The sequence below is a fragment of the Staurois parvus genome, unplaced genomic scaffold, assembly GCF_062004578.1.
Source record: "Staurois parvus isolate SC_StPar_1 unplaced genomic scaffold, SC_StPar_1.0 ptg001397l, whole genome shotgun sequence".
Taxonomy (NCBI): domain Eukaryota; kingdom Metazoa; phylum Chordata; class Amphibia; order Anura; family Ranidae; genus Staurois; species Staurois parvus.
This window is the reverse complement of record NW_028319193.1, coordinates 181506-203177: the sequence shown is the minus strand read 5'-3', so window position 1 is coordinate 203177 and position 21672 is coordinate 181506.

The window sequence follows — 21672 nt, the reverse complement described above, 5'->3', positions numbered from 1 at the left end:
AGGGGTTCCAACCCTCCCCCACTCTATCCAAAACTAGTTTTTGGCTTGACATACACTTTAAGATACCTACATTTTTTTCCATAAAGTTGAAAATCAACAATTTATCAGAAATTTTCTTGGGTTTTTCCAACAAGTGAAATATATGATAAAACCATTCTTTTCTATGGTAATGGATCATTGTATTTTACTATTCAGTCCACAGAACAAAGGATAAAATATGGTGACATTTCCTTTGGACAGTTTCACCACAGCGTGACGCTTACGAAATTTTAAAAGATGTTTGCCGCAGGGAAGGAGGCTAAAGGCTAGCGTTCCTGCTTCACAACTGTTTGTATGCTTCAATGGGTTTACACCGGATTTGGTCTTTGGCGTTGATTGCATTGCTCTTGCAGGAACACGAAGGTCATTTAAAAGGCAAGACAAGGAATGGGCTATGCAGCAATATGCCCAAAAGCTACACGTTAATGTCAGGACTCAATTATTGGGGGAAAAAAAACAGCTTTTATGTTGATCATATTCAAAACTTGACAAGGGTGATGCCATTTTAATGAAACTTCTTGTAAAGTCGATTTTCACAGCTTTGTAACTGCAACAGAATTGATTGTTAGAATTTGCCTAATGATATTTTGAAAAAGGCACTTGTATAAAAATATACTGCATGGAACATGTATGACAAAAAGGAATTCTTAAAAAAGAACTATTGCTTCCTATTACAAAAATATATATGTAGCACCCTCTTAATGTAGGATGCTAGGTAAATCTAGTTCTTGGCTGTTTCTGTAATCAGGGGAGCAGTAATCATTTGCTCTGGTGTGCTCCTGGTTTCACTGACCTCTGGGAGAAGCTTCCAGAGCTTAAGGTGGGAAATTCAAATATCTGGCCTGAATATTTACTATTTCTTGGACAATCCCTGTGCCCAGAAGGGGATCTGGGAGGGGGTAAATAGCCAGGAGCCCTGAGGAGACTTTTTTCCCCATCATAGAAGGTCCTGAGAGCTTCAGGGGTCTGCTTGCCCCTGAATCACCTTTTCAACTGAGTTGCTGTTTTGCTGGGTCTTGGCTGTAACAGGACTGGGAATCTGAAACTGGATGCAGGATTTCTCTACCAGGGGAATGGGTCGGGAAGGAGAGTGTCATTCACTGGACCATGTCTGGAGGAAGCTGGAAGGAGGCACCTATCCTGGGGACTTGTGAGTAAGAGACCCCGATTAACCTCTTCACTGTGCAGTCATGAAGGGTAACCAGATTCCAAGAGACTTGTCCTATGGTCCTTAGATTTGGGACCTTAGGGTAGGGTTTCTCAATTAGGGTCCCTCCAGAGGTTGCTTGGGGTTCCTTGAGCAATGAACAGTTTCTGCCTCTCAGATATGTTCCCACTGACAACCATTGATCGTTTTAGCTATCTATAAGGGGGTAAAAGTCCACGAGTGTAAGGAAAATTCTTTCTATTGACCATCACTCTAATGTATGATGAGTTGAAGACATAGTTATTTTTGCAGAGGTTCCCTGAGATCTGAAAATGATTTCAATGGTTTCTTTGTGTTTAAAAGGTTGAGAAAGGCTGCCTTAGGCTGATCCAAGATAACTTCATGGCCCCCAGCTGTGAGAGTTTAGGCTGTGCTATATCCAAGGAGAAGAGTGTCCTCTGCTTAATGTTACTGAGTGTTTTGGAGTATCCCGTTCCCCAAATTCCTCTCCTGTGACAAGTTCTGCAAGCAATAAATTACAAATAGACACATACATAGACTGTTTATTGGAGCCAGTGTGCGTACACTTGTGAACAGGCAACCTCTAAACTATTGGGGAACAGCTAGTTAACTTCAGTGGCTCCTACGGGGGGTAACACTACATATATGTGCTGGAATACTGAATTATAAGTCCATCCGCACTTACAGTTTCTCTTAGTCTCCCTATAAAGTCCTATAAATACCTATTGATCCTGCCAGTAAAGTCCACCTAATGCAACTTATTGCGATGGTGTGGCAACAATGCTGCACTGCTCTAAATTCAGAGCACAGTTGCCACTTTTATGTAGACTGTGTCTGCTTGCACTACAATGGGATGAGAAGATGTGGCAAGGGGAGCGGCTATCAGTGGTTTCACTGCATATTCACATGATTTCAGCTTGTCAATCATTACCTGGTCAAACCTAGCCCCACCACCCTCTGCTTTCTGAATTCACAACACTGCCCGTTGGTGAAATCCTCCTACTGTGAGCTGCAATGTCTGTGATGGGGGAGAGTATGGGACACAAATGAAGATGGGCTTGACTCAGTTAAGGCAGGTAAAATAAGACTTCTATTTGCTTTATAAGGCTATTGCATCTTTGTCCCTGTTAGGAAGATTCACCCTCTCTTTATCCTGTTTACCATTATCACTGAAAAAGTAAAAAAGAAAATCCCAGCTCACTATTCAATAGCTCTGTTGAGGTGGCTCCCACACAGTAAGGCTTCCCTCAATAGGCACCCAGCAGTAGCTTGAACCATAGAAATACAGGAGGACCGAATCTTGATGAAAGAATTCAAAATAACTTTAATTTTTGGTAAAAATAGTCATATGTAGCACCCCCTTAGATAGGTACTAGTTTAGGCAAATTTAGTTTCTGGCTCACTATGATCAGTTGAGCTCCATTTGATTATTTTGGTGTGTTCTGTGTTTTGCTGGTTGTGGGGTTGACTTCTTCCCCCTGTCTGGAGGGTTCTGGAAGATAGTGGGCTGGGACAGTCATATCAGCAGCTGAATATTTATGCAGCCCTGGCCAGAAGATGCCCAGATGGTGGCTGGGAGAGAGCATAAATACTCTGATACTTGGAGCAGGGGGTTCTTGTCCTGGAGGAGGAGATTCCAGATTGGAGGGATGTTGCCCTTCTGGGCAGGCCTGCTATGTGTCTGCTATTCATTGCGGTCTGAGCTATCCTAGCTGGGGGGACTATTTTGCTGAAATTCACTGGAGCCAACTGGGGACTTTCTTTTGGGGATCTGGTCTGAAGAACTCACAGGAGAGGTGTCTGGAAGATATTGGATGGAGGCATTCAATTATCCAAGGACATTAGTCAATACAGACCGGTGTGAGAGATTCCAGTAAACATGTGCTGCTATTAACCCTCTTGTACTAGAGTCAGCGTTACCTAAAGGACATTACGCTTAGAGTCTCAGTATAGATTAGCAATGGGAAGTCCTGGAAAAGAATGAAAAACAATTGTAAAAAAACCCTATTTTTTCAGTTTTATTTTAAAGCCGTTTTTTTTCTGGGAAAAAAAAAGAAATGTGGAATATGTTCCTTTGCAATGATAAACAATACATCTATGACATGGTATTCGAACTATATAACATGAAGATCTTAATGAAAGGAACTTTATGTAATTTCTATTAAAAGTTCTCTTAGCTGGAGACAAGCAAATCCTGGAATACAATTCAAGTAACACTGTACTTCTCAATGCAGTTCTCAAACAAGAGAAATATGCATTTCTGCCACTAGGGGGCACTGCAAGGGAAAGGCTCCAGTTTAGTTTGCTTGTGAGCTCCATCTTATACCTCCTACAGTTAGGTGATTATTGAGATATAGTAAATGATAAATTCTGTCCTCTCAGGCCTTAATTGACAGAAAGAAGAAACGTTATGTAACGTCTATTGAAATTTGACAAATTTGTTTATCTTTATAACCTTTAAATGATTTATATTAACGTTCTCCACTGTCACAGCATAATCTGTCTTTATAGTTTGCTCAGTAAATTGTTTTTTCTTTTCTTTCTCTCAGTAAAATGGTGAGATCAACATCTACAGTTTGGAACATTTCCACCATGCAGCATCTGCTGAGAGCAAAGCTGCTATTTGCAAATATTGTGAGAAAAAAAATTTACTTTTCCAAATGCTACAAGGATGACAAAACACATCCTGGCATCCCAGAGGTGTCCTAAATACATTAACATATACTTAATGGAATGAAGACCAGAATGAAAGTGCAAGTAACTTTTCCTTCCAGAGTTCTCATTCCAGAAACTGCTGCTTCTGGATCATCGCAAAGCGTTTCTTCACCAGCAGCATCTTCAAGTAAAGAAAGTGTTGGAAACCACAACCTTCTCAAAATACACAATACCTTCATTTATAGAGAAAATGACACCTGAAAATCAGGAGAATGTTGATCAAGCTCTTCATAGGGCAATATATGCTTTTGGATCAACATTGTCAATAACTGAAATACATATTGGCTGGAAGCTTTTAAATTATTACGACCGTCATACTGTTTGCCAAGTAGACACTCCTTGAACAAGCCTCTTTTCAATTTGTACTCAACACAGATTTTTTTTTCTCACATTTTCTTCAAAATTTCCATTTTTCCAGAAAAAAAACGGGAAAAAACATTTTTGTTTTGTCATGGCTTCACAATTTCTGGAAATTTTACATTTCTACTATAGACACATACTGTACAATGGCCATATTTTGTCAATGATGTCACTACTATCCTTTCCCCCCTATATATAGCTGAGGAGTTGTCATTTGGGATCGGTCACATGTCCTCAGTTTTCTTTTTTCAGGCAAATCGTCAAGTGGTGGGCATCATGTTTGACTTGTTTTGTGGACTTCTATTTTTTTTTTTTTACTAAAGCACTTGTCAAACCTTTGCTTGTTTATTTCTACGTTACAACTGTTTTTGTGAATGAGCAGGTGGACCATGTACCCATTCCTCATTCACATGGGGGGGAACAGTATATGGGGCCCCCTTATTGTTAAATGGGGCTTCCAGATTTGGATAAGCCCCCTGATCACAACCCACAGACCCCCAAAACCACCGGGCAAGGTTTCTGGAGAAAAGGCTCTTGGGGCAGCACAGTGGCTAAGTGGTTAGCACTTCCGCCTGGCAGTACTAGGGTAATTGGTTCAAATCCCAACCATGGCACCACCTGCCTCGAGTTTGCATGTTCTCCCTGTGTCTGGGTTTCCTCCAGGTACTCCGGTTTCCTCCCAAACTCCAAAGACATGCTGGTAGGTGAATTGGACCCTGTCTAAATTGGCCCTAGTATGTGTATGTATGAATGTAAGTTAGGGACCTTAGATTGTACACCCCTTGAGGGTTAGGGACTGATGTGAATGTACAATATATATATGTAAAGCGCTGAGTAAATTGATGGCGCTATATAAGTACCTGAAATAAATAAATTGTCCTCATCAACATGTGGACAAGGTGGTTTGCAAGGGGGGACCCCCACATGGCCTAGTATGGTTCATGAGGGGGAGCACACACTCGTCCCCCCTTCTTCCTAGACAGCCAGGCTGCATGCTCAGATTAAGTGTCTGGTATGGAGACTTCACACTTGGCCTGGTATGGTTCACGGGGGGGGGGGATCCCCACATGGCCTAGTATGGTTCATGAGGGGAGCACATACTTGTCCCCCCCCCTTCTTCCTAGACAGTCAGGCTGCATGCTCAGATTAATTGTCTGGTATGGAGACTTCACACTTGGCCTGGTATGGTTCACGAGGGGGGGCCCCCACATGGCCTAGTATGGTTCATGAGGGGGAGCACACACTCATCCCCCCTTCTTCCTAGACAGCCAGGCTGCATGCTCAGATTAATTGTCTGGTATGGAGACTTCACACTTGGCCTGGTATGGTTCACGAGGGGGGGCCCCCACATGACCTAGTATGGTTCATGAGGGGGAGCACACACTCATCCCCCCTTCTTCCTAGACAGCCAGGCTGCATGCTCAGATTAAGTGTCTGGTATGGAGACTTCACACTTTTTTTTCATGGCATCCCCTTTAAAATCTAAAACTGGAGCACTCAGAATCTGGTACAGCTGTGCATGGTAGCCAATCAGCTTCCAACTCCAGCTTGTTCAATTAGTGCCCGGTTATACCGATGCGATTTCAGGTGCGATTTGCAAATTGAAATCGCAGCTGAAATTGAATCTAATGAATGTGAATGTCAGTGTCTTAACACATGCGATTTGCTACAACGCGATTTCTAAAGTTGTTCTTGCATTACTTTTTCTTCAGTTTTGTTGTGATTTTACATACATAGAATATAATAGAAATTGCACTGAAAATTGCAAGAAATTGATGAAAATCTTCACAAGTAGCAATAAAGTCTTCAGAAATTGCGCCTGAAATTGTACTGAAATTGCACACAAATCGTGCGATTTTAAATCACAGTGGTGTGACTGGTGACTTAAACTTTCACAATAAAACCTGGAAGCTGATTAGTTTCTTTGCAGAGCTACATCAGATTTTGCACCATGTAGTTTTAGTAAATAATCCCCAAAGGGTTTGGTTTGGATTCCCTAGAATAGAGGACCTCATGCATTTTTTGTTTGCGTGATGTAACCCCTTAAAACCCATACCAGACTCAAAAGGTCTGGTATGCATTTTAGAGGGAGGCTGCACAAGTTGTTTCATTCTTGCTTTAGGATGTGCTACATTTCTATTACAGTTACAAAGAGAAAATAATGACACAGTTTAAAATTCTGGCAAATTACATTTATTGCCAGCTTCTTAAAAAAAAAGCACAAAGCCATCCCCCAAAATACATGGCGGGCCCTTGGAGGGGTCTGTGTGCTGTTTTTTAGAAACAAAGAAGCTGATGATGACAGCTGTCAAAGTAATTTGGTGGCAAATGTAAAAAAATATTTGTAAATATCAGTGCTGCTGTAACATTTTCTGCACATCACAGAGATTTGCCCTTTAACAGGCAGTTTTAGGGAACCCCCAGGAATATTTTTTAATTTGACATTGTATTGTTTATTTTATTTGGTACATGTTCCCCAGGGAAGTTCCCACAACCAATGCTATTTTTTGACACCAAGAAAATTGAATTTTTATTTAATTTTGACATATTCAACTCCCATTCATTTTCAATGGGGTTCAGGTTCAGCATACAAACCCTGCTCAAACCTAACCCGGTGCAGTTCGGCTCCTCACTACTTGACAGCACTTGCTGAACAGCAATGGAGGTGTGGAGCTCTGATGAAGGGAGTGTTGCCCCTGAAACATGTTGGATATTTTTGTATGACTTTTTTTATCAAGAATTAAAATGATTAAAATGATCTTGGACTCTTTCATCAGTTTAGTTCTGGCACTTTTCTACAGTTTGAGCAACAAACACCTGGCAGAAGGCCTAACCCCTTCCTACTCTATCCAAAAAGTAGATTGCCTAGAGATACATTTTAATTGGAAGTTCAAAACCAGCTTATAGTTATACCATATGCATTGGCAATAAAAGTAAATGAAACCGCCGCCTTTTAAAAAAGGTCTATTTATGCTCTTACATAAATCACTGTACAGGACTAATGATAAGGATCATTTCCCATTACATGCAAAGCAGAGAGTGAAATGTGTGAAAAGAAAAAAAAGTGTTTCAAAGATGGGAAACACGTGTAGTAATTATATTTAATTGCCATCACCTCCATGAAGTGATAGGAGCAGGAACAAACGACTGAGAATAAAACAGAAAAAAGGGAAAAAGTCATGGAAAGTGTTATAAGTGTCAAAGTGTCAAGATCACAGGTCAGAAAAGTACAGCTGTAATATTGGAGTTCACAAAAATAGCACCCCACTCAGACTCTGTTTAAAAGCAAAATGCATTCAAACAAATGAGCTACAACAATAGTAGCATAGGGTATATAGTAAGGAGCTGTCACCTTCCCTCCTTCCCAGACTGTCACCTTCCCTCCTCACCTTCAGGCGCTCCCTGAAAACCCACCTCTTCAGGGAAGCCTACCCCACCCTCACCTAACTGCTGCTCTCCTTCATTCCTCCTACCACTCCATCCCCCACAGCCACTTCCTCCTGTACCACTACCCCCTCCCTCCTAGATTGTAAGCTCGAAAGAGTAGGGCCCTATAACCCCTCGTGTGCTGTTTGTAGTTGCTGTAATGTTTCATGTATTGTCCCCCCCTCTATTGTACAGCGCTGAGCAAACCCTTTGGCGCTATATAAACTCAATGTAATGTAATGTAATGTAAAGGAGCGGTATTCTGTTTCAAATGTCGATGTATGCAATGACATGTCATCTAAGATCCCACTATGTGCAGACAGAATGGCCACTTGCTGACTTAGCAGAATACGCAGACAGCTTAACTCTTTAAAAAGTCACAGAGGTTGAATCCAATGTAGTTTTACTTCAGATAGGTGCAATAAAATGGATGTTTACCTGTCTTTGACGTATGGAGGAAAATTACTTTTTCTAAGCTCTGTCTCTGCAATATTATTATTATTATTATACAGGATTTATATAGCGCCAACAGTTTGCTCAGCACTTTAGAATATAACTGGAGAGAATACAGCAACAATACAGTTCAATACAAGAGGGAAAGAAGGGCCATGCTCCTTGGAGCTTACAGAAACTATACTGTAAACCAGGGGTGGGCAAGTGTGGCCCTCCAGCTGTTGGTGAACTACAAGTCCCATCATGCCTCTGCCTTTGGGAGTCATGCTTGTAACTGTCAGTTTTGCAATGCCTCATGGGACTTGTAGTTCTACAACAGCTGGAGGGCCACAGTTGTCCACCCCTGCTGTATAAACACTATGCAGGGGCAGGGAGTGTCTAGCTAGGGATTGTACTAACACCAAATAGGGGGGGGGGGACATGGGAAAATACCAAAGGCACAAAAATAAGCATGCTGCTGTGGCAGCACCCTCCCTGCCTGGCATCAGTTGATACCACTATTCAATAATGTAATTGCAATAATAATAAATAGTAATAACATTATTATGCGGGACACAACAAATGGAATTATGGACAATGCATTTTAATATCACTAAGCATCTACACCCCTATTCATTCGATTATAGAAAAATAAGAGTGGTGGAGAATCACTGCAAGCATAAGTATAGATGAGTCAGGGGGTGAGCTTTCAGGCAAAAAAACCCATACTACTTTATAGTACATTTCTAATGTACATGCATATTTCCTCACATTTTATCCTTTTAAAAATGCAGAAAATAATTATTGAGATGCAAGAAATCAAGTTTTCTCTCAACTCTCTGCTTGGACTGACAAAATGATGTCTCTGCTGTGCTGAAATTTCAACCAAGACTGTCAGTGCTGCCTGCTGGACTACAGGGTTCCACCGATCTCCCGTTCCTCACTCTCCTTCTCCACATACAATACATACTTTTTTTTTTTGCCCAGCAAAACAATGTTACTGCTCTGACTCCAATGAACCTGTCCATATATTTTGTGAAAGAAAGGACTCTTGGGATATGCATTTATGGGGGCATGCTACATCAATAGGAACTGCACTCACGGCAGCTGTCACTGTAAACATATTACTACATATTGTCATATGTAGTAATAAAAGCTGTTTCTCGCTACAGGAAATGAGAATAAGATGAAAAATAATTCTAAGACATGCTCCAGAGAGCCTTTCTCAACTAGGGATCCATGGAATCCAGAGGTTGCTAGGAGTTCCTTGAGCAATTAGTAATTTCTGACCCTCAGATAAGTAACCAGTGACACCAAGTATATTTTCAGCTACTTTATCTTTAAGTAAGGCATTTTTTCTACTAACCACCAATGTAAAGCTGGCCATACACTAAGAGTTATTTGAACGAACATCCATACATAAATTCTCAGTACCTTCGATGACTTGTCAAATCCCGTTCAAACATACTTCAAAATTTTGTTTACTTTTAACATTTAATTTTGAAATAAATGGACTTTGTTGAATTAAAAACCCATTCACTGTTAAAAATTTTTTTGTTTGGGAATTTTTTTCCATCCTGCTCTTTCAAAATTTCTCATTACGGCGGTCGAAAAGAATTTCAGTTTGACCCCACTAAAAATTAGGAAAACAAACGCACTTTCTGAAAGTGAAAAAGTCTATTAGAGTACTGCCCACATTCTTCCCACTGACCACCAACATAAAAAGGCATTCTTCCAACCAACACCCAACATAAAAGGACATTCTTCCAACTGACCACCAACATAAGGGACGTTCTTCCCACTGACCACCAACATAAAGGACATTCTTCCAACTGACCACCAACATAAGGGACGTTCTTCCCACTGACCACCAACATAAGGGACATTCTTCCCACTGACCACCAACATAAGGGGCATTCTTCCAACTGACCACCAACATAAGGGACGTTCTTCCCACTGACCACCAACATAAGGGACATTCTTCCCACTGACCCCCAACATAAGGGACATTCTTTCAACTTACCACCAACATAAGGGACATTCTTCCAACTGACCACAAACATAAGGGACATTCTTCCAACTGACCACAAACATAAGGGACATTCTTCCAACTGACCACAAACATAAGGGACATTCTTCCCTCTGACCACCAACATAAGGGACATTCTTCACTCTGACCACCAACATAAGGGACATTCTTCACTCTGACCACCAACATAAGGGACATTCTTCTAACTGACCAACAATATAAGGGACATTTTTCCCACTGACCACCAACATAAGGGACATTCTTCTCACTGACCACCAACATAAGGGACATTCTTCTCACTGACCACCAACATAAGGGACATTCTTCACTCTGACCACCAACATAAGGGACAGTCTTCTAACTGACCACCAACATAAGGGACATTCTTCCCACTGACCACCAACATAAGGGACATTCTTCTCACTGACCACCAACATAAGGGACATTCTTCTAACTGACCAACAATATAAGGGACATTTTTCCCACTGACTACCAACATAAGGAACATTCTTCTAACTGATCACCAACATAAGGGACATTCTTCTCACTGACCACCAATATAAGGAGCATTCTTCCCACTGATCACCAACATAAGGGACATTCTTCCCACTGACCACCAACATAAGGGACATTCTTCTCACTGACCACCAACATAAGGGACATTCTTCTAACTGACCAACAACATAAGGGACATTCTTCCAACTTACCACCAACATAAGGGACATTCTTCCCTCTGACCACCAAAATAAGGGACATTCTTCCCTCTGACCACCAACATAAGGGACATTCTTCCAACTGGCCACCAACATAAGGGGCATTCTTCCTACTGACCTCCAACATAAGGGGCATTCTTCCCACTGACCACCAACATAAGGGGCATTCTTCCCACTGATCACCAACATAAGGGACATTCTTCTCACTGACCACCAATATAAGGAGCATTCTTCCCACTGATCACCAACATAAGGGACATTCTTCCAAATGACCACCAACATAAGGGACATTCTTCCAAATGACCACCAACATAAGGGGCATTCTCTCCACTGACCACCAACTTAATGGACATTCTTCCAACTGGGGCAGGAGCAGCTGGCTTCAGCTCTAAGCCGCACGCTGAAAGGCAAAGCCAGCTGTCAATCTGGCAGTGGTGTGGATCTCAACAATATTGTCAGGATACTTCCTGAACCTGGAGCTGCTCTGATCCATCAGCTGACTCTGGGTCATAGAAGGACAAAATTGCACTCCTGTGATCCACAAGAGAAGATCGCCAAAAAAAAAAAAAAAAGTTGACGATACTTCTCTTCTACGGATTCCTCCATGATAAAAAAATGTAAGAAAGGCTGCACTGGAGGGGTGTCTGGGGTTAATTTATGTCATTCCTATAAAATTCACTTCTGATCACCTAGGCTCTCAGCCTACATAGTTGGTGAAGCCGATCCTGCCTTCAAACAGAACAAGTGACCAGTTTAAATCTGATTGTCTGCAATGGGGGAACACAGACAGTGCTCAATACATACTGTTTGATAAACGAAGCTCAGCGCATACAGCAGCATTTAATGGGATGATCCTTTTAAGATAAGAAAGTGTTTTCCATTGAGGCACCTGAAGCCATTCTGCTACAACCACAAGGCAATTAATTTAGGCTGCCAGACAGAGGCAAGACATAATGCTTTTTCAAATATCAAGTCCAATTTCATTAAGACTTGAATGATTTTTCTGCTCTCTTTTCATGTAGATACCTCTGCAGTCAATTAGCATTGTCACTTTTAATCTCCACAACTCAGAAGCTGGTTATTTTCTATTATAGTCTTATTAAGCGGGATCTTTATGGCGAGAGAACGAAGGGAGGAAATGGTGATTATCAAACTGACATTTGTGAGAAGGTTACAAGAGACTGGCTTCTCCGCTATTAACAGAAAAATGCAGTTACGGTACTTTTACACGTATGCAGTAAATGTTTAAGGGTCATTTTTGGAAATCGAATTACGGGAACATTCATATTGCCTTAGTTTACAGGAAGGCTGGAGTGGCTCGTTCTGGCCACACCCTCAATTCTATTAGACCACTCCCATCACTAGGGTTAATATTTTTGTCATGGGTGTGATCAAACATTAGGCCACACCCACACGAACCTGGTGTAAGGCTGGCCATGCATTATACAATTTTCTTACAATTTTCTGTCCAATTTCTGCCCAATTTCTTTAGATTTACCTTCAACTGTGTAGTGCAAGGGCCTGCCTAATTAGATGCAATTGAAAGTGTGGCTTAGGTTTGACCTCACATTATATGGTTTTTGGTAAATCTGAAGCCAAATTCTAAAGAAAATTGTATAATGTATGGCCAGCCTGCAGTCATCTATCCTCTACATCCCTTCAAAGTCCAGAATTTATACAGCATTACTTAGCTCCAGAAGGTGGAGGGCAGGGATCTGAAGTCAAACACTGCACAGCATAGAGAAGGAAGCGGAGTGTAATCTGGGACATGAGTGGAGAGAATGGACACCCCCCTACACAGTCTCATACAGAAACATGCACAGATGAAGTTGTTAGTAACTTACTATGTGCTGTAGGGGACACCTTAACAACAAACTTCTCTTACTGTCAGGGGCGGACTGACCATTTGGAAACTCGGGCACTGCCCGAGGGCCCGGGGTCAGTAGGGGGCCCCATGAGATGCCCCTGGTACCTTTTTCATAGGCTTTTTTGGGTTTGGGCAAGGACACAGGGGCCCCATGATCCCCTATTGCCCGGGGGCCCCATGAGTTGTCAGTCCGCCCCTGCTTACTGTATATACTAATTATGCATTTTAAAGTGTTTTATTTTATCTGTTCAATAAGTGAAAATTATTTTCTGTTGGTCCTGCCAGAAATCCACCACTGGCCTGTGTCCTGTGCACACTGCAGTGTTGTCTCATGTAGTCTTCTCAGCCCTTCCAGTTCTCTCTGTAAACTACAAAACATCTCCCACTATGTTATGGATAGAAGCAGAGAGATGAGCTGCAATTCTAACACACTTCCTGTTCTAGGGTGACAACGTTCAGTGTTACTGGCAGGATTGGTAAGCAGCAATACATTTGCAATTTACATTTTTATTTTCGGGTTTAGGTACACTTTAACTGCTTGTCTGTGGTTTAGATTTAAACAGACTACTTAAATGAACAATAACAGATTCCTAACCTTTATAGCCAAACTGCCTCACAGAACGTTTCCCCTCAATTTTAGTAAGGTCAGTTTATAAAAAAAATAAAGTTTTTTATTTCAAATGCCACCTTATGCACTGACAAATCTCCATAGACCCAGTCTCTTCAAACGGTATGCTGATTTGGCATCATCCACAAGCAGCTTAACTCTTCAGTAAAGCCAGCCATACATGGATCGAAATTCGGCTGGTTCAGCAGGGACCAGATGAATTTTGATCCATGTATGGGCTATTTGGTTGTACACAAGTTGATCAATCTATCGACTTGTGTACAACCAGCCTGCTGAGTTTTTCCCAAACGATCAGTGGCACCAGCTATAGCCACCAGCACTGATCATTGCATTTTGCCGGTAGGGAAGGCTCCCTAATGGAAGAATACAATTGCTTAGCAGGAGGTAATTCCTCCATCCACATCAAATGTGTGGATGGGGGAATTGGCAAATTTTTTTTTTTGTTCAACATGCTGGTTGAATGAAAAAAAAAAATCTTGTATGGCCTGCATAAGACACAAAGGGTGAATCCAATGCAATGTTACTTCAGATAATTACAGTTCAGACTTTTTCAAAGTGTAAGAGCCCAATGAACCTTGTTTTTGCAAAGAACTAACACTGACTTCAGGAACATGGAAGAAACAGGAGACATCTTGCTAGGACTGAACTAACTAGCACTAAACAGGAGGGAGGGACAGAGGGAGATAACAAATCACATAAGAAAACAAGCTGCAGTGGCCCAAAACCACCACTAGATATTGACATACAATAGTAGCTTGATATAGTTCAATGCAACAGAAAGATTAGGTGAACATAAAGCACAAAAGTGGAAATATATTCCATCCATGTATTTCAGCCAATCAGATAGCTTGTTTCAGTTGCAGGTGATAGGATAAAGCCTGATTTTGCTCATTGCCCCATATACATCAATGCAGTAAAGTTGTCTTATTCTTCATAGGAACCAGTTAGATTCCAACTGTCTTTCTGCCTAGGGAAGTCAAACGCATCTGATTGGCGGCTATGGGTAATACAGACATTTTTAGGAGTGAGGATTAATTAGATAATACCTTGTTCCTGCATGCTGGGGGAGGGGGTTGGGATTGGCTGTGCTGATACAGAAAGTCGTATCGGGAGGAAGATTTTTTTTTCCATCCCACTAAGGATTTGCATTTGCGCCTCTCTCCCACCGTCACCATGTAATACCGAGTCTTCCCATCTTGTCCCTGGACACGTTTTTCCCTTCGCTTTTCCTGAAATGTTAAAATTAAACCAGATGCAGCTGCTCTGTCAGAGACTCGCTGCGCGCTGCAGCTATTGAAGCAATTAAAAAAAAAATTGCACAGAAGGTAATTAAAAGCCTTACTGGTTCTTGCTATTAAACTGACATTTTAGATGTCTCTGGATGCTTTATTGTGCCAATATCCTATTCCCCTCGTCTCTGGGAGCAGCACAACTGACAATCAGTCATTCCCCAAAATTATCTCCAGGTAATGTTTTCTACCAAAGAATAAGAGGTATTTAGTCAGCAACTCTCCGCAGGAAATCTGCAGAAAGCAGAAGAGTTTCACAAAAGTAGAACATCACATATAAAGCCATTTATGGAGGGACAGGCCTTCTTTCCTATCCAAATCATTCTCTCTATCTATCTTCTAGGGTTGTTCCTCTTCTGGGTACTATTTATCGGCAGATATAAAAGACACAAATTAAAGCCAAAGTCTAATTTAAAACATAAAAGTAAAAAAAAAAAAAAAATCAGCACAAGGGTCAGTTCCCACCTTCAATGAGAAGTGTCCCTTATGCTGATGCTGCTGTCCAAGGCCTTCTTTCCTATCCAAATCATTCTCTCTATCTATCTTCTAGGGCTGTTCCTCTTCTGGGTACTATTTATCGGCAGATATATAAGACACAAATTAAAGCCAAAGCCTAATTTAAAACATAAAACTAAAAAAAAACAAATCAGCACAAGGGTCAGTTCCTACATTCAATGAGAAGTGTCCCTCGTGCTGATGCTGCTGTCCAAGGCCTTCTTTCCTATCCAAATCATTCTCTCTATCTATCTTCTAGGGCTGTTCCTCTTCTGGGTACTATTTATCGGCAGATATAAAAGACACAAATTAAAGCCAAAGCCTAATTTAAAACATAAAACTAAAAAAAAAAACAAATCAGCACAAGGGTCAGTTCCCACATTCAATGAGAAGTGTCCCTTGTGCTGATGCTGCTGTCCAAGGCCTTCTTTCCTATCCAAATCATTCTCTCTATCTATCTTCTAGGGCTGTTCCTCTTCTGGGTACTATTTATCGGCAGATATATAAGACACAAATTAAAGCCAAAGCCTAATTTAAAACATAAAACTAAAAAAAAAACAAATCAGCACAAGGGTCAGTTCCTACATTCAATGAGAAGTGTTCCTCGTGCTGATGCTGCTGTCCAAGGCCTTCTTTCCTATCCAAATCATTCTCTCTATCTATCTTCTAGGGCTTTTCCTCTTCTGAGTACTATTTATCGGCAGATATAAAAAAACACAAATTAAAGCCAAAACCTAATTTAAAACATAAAACTAAAAAAAAAACAAATCAGCACAAGGGTCAGTTCCTACATTCAATGAGAAGTGTCCCTTGTGCTGATGCTGCTGTCCAAGACCTTCTTTCTTATCCAAATCATTCTCTACATCTATCTTCTAGGGCTGTTCCTCTTCTGGGTACTATTTAACGGCAGATATAAAAGACACAAATTAAAGCCAAAACCTAATTTAAAACATAAAACTAAAAAAAAAATCAGCACAAGGATCAGTTCCTACATTCAATGAGAAGTGTCCCTTGTGCTGATGCTGCTGTCCTAGTTGAAATCCAAAGTCCTCTGCCCCTCAACACCCCCACAGTAGTAATCTTCCACTGCTGTCAGGGTTAATACAGCCACTGGAGCTGTCATAGTCACTCGCCAAGAGTGCTGACTATGCACTCCCTGCCCCCCTCCACTATTTACAGAAGCTGTACTATAGCTTTCATCTATGAAAAGCACTCTATGAATTGAGAAGGTGGACCTTTCCTTTAGGAGGTGGTCCTGCTGCAGAAGGTTAATTGATGGTTGTCACCCTAGGACTGGAAGTGTTTTACTGGCAGAATCCAAATCAGGTGATAAAGAAAAAAAAAAGAAAAGAAAACTAATGCAGCCATCACATCCAAGAACTGGTAAGCTGCAATATATTACATTATTGTTTTGGGGTTTAGATATGCTTTACGTTTAGCTTGGTAGATATGATAAAAAAACATGTTTACAGCTCTACCTTCTGGAATAAAATAGTACATATGAAATGGTCATATCCAATGAAAAAAAAAATATCTTGAAAAAAGGAACCATAACTGATAATTGTTTGTATTCTTGAACATATTACATTAAAAAATTATATATATATATATATATATATTTTTTTTTTTTTTAAACGTATGCATGATGTATGTGTAACACCCTGCTATGAATGTCTAATGCAGGCTAGGGCAGCACAGTGGCTAAATGGTTAGCACTCCCGCCTGGCAGTACTAGCATCGTTGGTTCAAATCCCTACCACTGCACCACCTGCCTGGAGTTTGCATGTTCTGCCTGTGCCTGCGTGGGTTTCCTCTGGGTACTCTGGTTTCCTCCCACACTCCAAAGACACACTGACAGGTTAATTGGCTCCTGTCTAAATTGGCCCTTGTATATGAATGTATGAATGTGAGTTAGGGACTTAGATTGTACACCCCTTGAGGGTTAGGGACTGATGTGAATGTACTATATATATGTAAAAGCACTGCATAAATTGACAGCACTATATACAGTAAGTACCTGAAATAAAAATGTTGAAGCCAACACAAGATGTCAGTGTTCAAGAACAGTGCACTGGGTAACTACATTTCCCAGGGGGGCTTGCGTGTGGGAGGGGGCATATATAACTGAAAGCCCAGGAGACTGACCAGAAAGTGAGAGGGGAGAGATCAAGAGAGGAGGAAGTGTGCTGACAGCTGGAATGTTGAACCAGGCCAGAGTCAGAGAGAGAGGAGAAGCAAAAAGAGCCTGCCGATCGTCAGTGTTGCCATGCTGCCCAGTGAATCAATCTGCAAGCAGGAAACCCATTGGGATGCCAAGTCAGGACCAGAGAGTCTGTGGGGGCCCCCATCTGAAAGGAAAGATGGACCACTAAGACCTGCTGAACACCGTTAATTGGAGAAGAGAGTCCCATACACCCACTAGTTAAGAGAACATTGATAATTCCATCACATTTGCTATTTACCTGCACATAGTTGCGGATGCTACACTTAGTTACCACAGTTTGTGAACTAGTTTTCTCAGCCGCCACCATTGGAACACATTTGTATTACATCATCCAAGCTGACCACAGGACACACAGCTACAGGACAGAAAACAGCAATTTATCCTTCCCAGTTGAGTGGGATTCCTACTACTGTTGCCTGTGGCCCTTGTCACCCAGAGAGAGAGCTGTTCTTGCCTACAGACTCTATTACACTTTAGTACTTCAAATCTGTACTTATTTAGTGCCTTACATCAGTTCACCACCATTAGGAAGAGAAGTACTTATTGACTATCATCTACACCTTAGATCATCTTTACACCAATTGGGCCCCAACTAGCCCACAGAAGACTCCATATTGTTCTTAGGAGACATTGGTTGATTATAGACGAGAGCTCTCTCCATTTGCAAATCTAATCCTTGCCATCAGGTTCTGAGGACCCGCAGTGGGCTTACCTGTTTATTGACAGTTGTTCTCGCTTGCTGGGGATTAACAGTCCCCTCGGGTTGGAGGCAGTGGATTATCTCTGAAAGCAGGCATGCTAACATTTACTGGTGTTTTACTGTGGATGCTGTTACTTTTACTTCAATAAATACCACCAAAATAAAGTTTTATCTGTCTCAAAAAAATGCTAAAAAAAGCATATGAGTACAGTGTTGCATGACCGCGGAATTGTCATTCAAAGTGTGATAGCGCTGAAAGCTGAAAATTGGTTGGACAGGAAGGGGGTAAAAGTTTCCGGACTTGAAGTGGTTAAGTGAGTTTGAACGTGGCATGGTTGTTGGTGCCAGACGGGCTGGTTTGAGAATTTCAAAAACTGCTGATCTACTGGGATTTTCACGCACAACCATCTCTAGGGTTTACAGAGAATGGTCCGAAAAAGAGAAAATATCTAGTGAGTGGCAGTTGTGTGGATGAAAATCCCTTGTTGATGTCAGAGGTCAGAGGAGAATGGGCAGACTGGTTGGAGATGATAGAAAGGTAACAGTAACTCATGTCAATATGGACCAAAATCTCTGAGGAATGTTTCCAACACCTTGTTATTATTATTATTATTATGCAGGATTTATATAGCGCCAACAATTTGCTCAGCGCTGTACAATATAACGGGAGACAATACAGCAACAATACAGTAACAATACAAGAGGGATTTGAGGGCCCTGCTCCTTGGAGCTTACAATCTAGGAGGGAGGGGCTAGTGGTACAAAAGGTAGTAACTGTGGGGGATGGACTGGTTGGAAGAGTAGAAGATTCCAGTATTAGCTAAGGGCAGGATAGGCTTCCCTGAAGAGATAAGTTTTCAGAGATCGCCTAAAAGTGAGCAGAGTAGGCGATAGTCTGATAAATTGGGGTAGAGAGTTCCAGAGGATGGGGGAAGCTCTGGAGAAGTTCTGGAGACGAGCATGGGAGGAGGAGACAAGGGAGCTAGAGAGTAGGAGGTCTTGCGAGGAGTGGAGAGTACGGTTTGGGTGATATTTAGAGACAAGATCGGTGATGTAATTTGGGGCAGAATTATAAATGGCTTTATACGTTATTGTTAGTGTTTTGAATTTTATCCGTTGGGCAATGGGAAGCCAGTGGAGGGATTGGCAGAGAGGGGTGGTAGATACAGAACGGTTAGTAAGGTGGATGAGTCTGGCAGCACCTTGTTGAATCTATGCCATGAAAAGTTAAGGCAAAAGGGGGTCCAACCCGATACTAGCAGGGTGTACCTAATAAAGTGGCTGCTGGGTGTATGTATATACTGTGGGGTTGAGTTACTAAAGGCAAATAGACTGTGTACTTTGCAAAGTGCAGTTGCTCCAGATCTTAGTAAATGAGCAGAAGCTCTGCTGACTTCCATCATCCCATCTATGCACAGCAAAAATGCTGTTTTTTTTATTTTCCTTGCACATGATTGGGTATTCTTTGCAAAGTGAAGCTTTTACTCATTTATTAAGCTCTGGAGCAACTGCACTATGCAAAGTGCACAGTCTATTTGCCTTTAGTAAATCAACCCCCATGTGTTCCCTTTACTGGACTGCAAAACAATAGGAATGGTCAACTATTCCTTTGCCTTATTTTGTACAGTGGAGTGATGGAATCAATAGCAAACTTATCAGTTCAGTGTAAAGCTAATGAAAACTGACGTCTGCTTTTTTTTGTGTTCTTATTGAGTTTGACTTATAGGAACATAGTCAATGTTTTCAAAACTCCCTTGGGAGATTCTATGCATACCGTCTTCACCAATAAAAACCAGCCACAACAGCGGGCTAAATGTATTTATTGGGGATACATTAACATATTTAGCGGCCCATCCATCTCATAACTGATACAGTCTCTAGTGAAATATTATCTTCTTCTTCTATAGGCCTGATTTATCACATGCAGAGTCATTTTCGACACCCTAATGAATCAGCCCTATGAAATAACATACCCTGTTGAGATATCTCACCTAAGATCATATCACATGTTTGATTAATACATTTTTTGTGTTTCCAGAGGAAAAGGGTTTTGGCTGAGGAAGATGGAAGCAAAGATTTCCCCCCGCACCTCACCCGCCAGCTCGCCAGACGAAATAGATGAGTCTGCCCTAGTCTCTGTGGGATATCTCAAAGAATCCGCTTTGATATCCTTTACCATATATATATACACAAGATTTCCATCTTAAAAGGAGGAATAATGCATTCTATGGGCTTCTGATAAATATGTTCTGTCCAGGTTTCCATTTTGGGCCTATTGAATATCTAAAGCTATATTGAGATGTCTTTGTTAATATTTATTTACAAAGCCCCCCATGACACCCCACCCCCCATACAATTTTTTCTACTTTGAATTTTTTCATTTATGGCGTACTTTTATATAGCAGTGACAAATTCCCTGGTACTTTATAGAGAGCACTGGACCATTCACCTCTTGCTTGTGCGCATATTTATAAGGTCAATCCACCCAAAGTCTTCAGTTTTTGATAGATGTTTCAAACCACCAAACCAATTATTTTATATCCTTTGTAGACTCTGTTGTCACTTAGCTCCCAATTCTGTACACCTGCTGGGGCCATTATGAGGGGTCTCCACTCTCGCAGCAGGAGTTAATGTATGTATTATATTGTACGTAAGTAGAGGAGCTGAACTACAGTAAAGGTAGGTAATGCCTACCCAATACTTCCAAATGATCAAGAGCAGAGTCCACGCATATATGTGTCTTGTGGGCATTAAAGCCCACCCCACTGCTGCACATATGCATTATGTGGTCGTCAAAATGTAAAAGATATGCAGTGAAGGCACTTATAAAATATATAGCAAATGCGTGTGCAAAAACAGTGGTCAGAATTTCTCCAATATCCAAACAGAGCCAAGACATTTCTACAAATATATGTTGCGCTCCAAAATATTTCTCAATAAATAATAATTAAATTAATATCATTAAATTAATTCATATTATGATACAAATAACTAATAAGAGTGTAAAAATACCAAAAAGATATTTAAATAAATTATTTCGACCAACTTATAACCCTCAACTAAAACACATTTAAATGATCCCTCATAAATAAAAATAAGTTGGTTCACATTTTTTATTTTAAATGAGGGTATTATGAATTTAAATGAAATTGAGGGTATTAGTAAGTACATCATGTCACTAATAGATGATTTATGAGCACTTAAAAAATTTTTTTTAGAGGAGTACATCATGTGGAATTATTTTGATATTTATTTGGAGGTGATTGATTAGTCGAAATAATTTATTTAAATATCTTTTTGGTATTTTTACACTCTTATTAGTTATTTGTATCATAATATGAATTAATTTAATGATATTAATTTAATTATTATTTATTGAGAAATATTTTGGAGCGCAACATATATTTGTAGAGATTTCCAACACAGTTGTAGTTATGTGTTTCATGTTTGCGATCCTCTAGAAATTATCACACCTGTGGCTCGCAAGTTAATACAAGTCAATACAATGCAAAACATGAGGGGATCGAGGGCCCTGCTCTTTCGAGCTTACAATCTAGGAGGGAGGGGATGGTGGCACAGGAGGAGAA